This window comes from Nanorana parkeri, unplaced genomic scaffold, assembly GCF_000935625.1.
Source record: "Nanorana parkeri isolate BGI_ZX_2015 unplaced genomic scaffold, ASM93562v1 scaffold117, whole genome shotgun sequence".
Classification (NCBI taxonomy): Eukaryota; Metazoa; Chordata; class Amphibia; order Anura; family Dicroglossidae; genus Nanorana; species Nanorana parkeri.
In genome coordinates this window covers 1501229-1502436 of record NW_017306385.1, presented here as the reverse complement: position 1 = coordinate 1502436, position 1208 = coordinate 1501229, and positions in this window count along the sequence as shown.

Sequence of the window (1208 nt, the reverse complement as noted above, 5' to 3'; positions counted from 1 at the left end):
AGGGCTTCCATTGTTCCTGTAAGGAGTGCAGCTGGTTTTCTATTTTATCCTTGCATGGAGATTCCCGTAAAATCTATGACATTTTAGACTGAGGTGCGTCAGGATTTTGCATACTTTTAAACGGTGCCGCGACTGAAAAAAGGTTGAGAAACATCATCCAGGTAGAGTTTAGAACAGATCTGCTTTAGGAACTACTCCCTGATGCCGTCCTCCACCCTGATTCTTTCACATGGTTTCTCAGACTTTCTTTTGTATTGTGTCACCTGTGCCGCCCTGCCCTCCTCTCCCCATACAGGAATCCCAGTGCAACACAAAGGCTCTCAGGGCAGGGCTGGGCTGTACCTGGCAGGTGGTCACATGACACGCTCAGGTACAACTGCCTGCCAGTAGGCTGGGAAGAGCCTGACACTCAGACTGTCACACAAACAAAGCAAGCATGGCTGATCCTGGGCTCCCTCCAGTGCCGAGCCCTGCTGCCGTCTCCTACCCTGCTACCACCCACAGCTTGCCCACTGGCATAGAAGTTCTTAGGACCTACACCGGAGCCTTCATCTGCCTGGAAATAGTAAGTACGAGAGGAGTAAAACAAATGCTCAGGCTTATACAACCAGGCAGTGCAAAGAGCAACCGTGTGATGGAGCAGTCACAAGGATGGCTTTTTATTGTTCGTAGCTTGTCGTGTTAAAATAAAGATCAGGAGCAATGCCGGTTTGAGGGTTTTGAGGGTGCAAGGTTTTCATTGATCTCTGGTCTTTTGGTTGAGAAAGTTTGGAGTTGAAGTGATGCCCTTTATTGACTAACTTGAGTCATAATCGATGCAAGCTTTGGGATTCCTTCGATCCCTTCGTCGGGCTCGGTACTTTTCTTTTGGTGTGCACTCCATGGACGAAGGAATCACAAAGCGAATGCATCAGGATACTTATTTTCAAAAATGTAACAATTATTTTCAGCTGAGTCCAATGAGATTTGATAATTGTGGTCACATGGCTGAAATAAAGATCCTTATCCTTGGGCTAAGGGCCTGTTCCCACGATTCCGTTTTGTGTGCTGACCGGCTCCGTACGCTGCTGCACTCAAAATGCATCCCAATGTATCCCTATGTGTTTTATGGGCTCCAGTTCTCACGTGCGCAGTCCGTTCAGCTTACGACAGAAAAAATACTGCATGTCACATTTTGTCAAGTCCGGAAACGGTCAGGAAACGCAAAC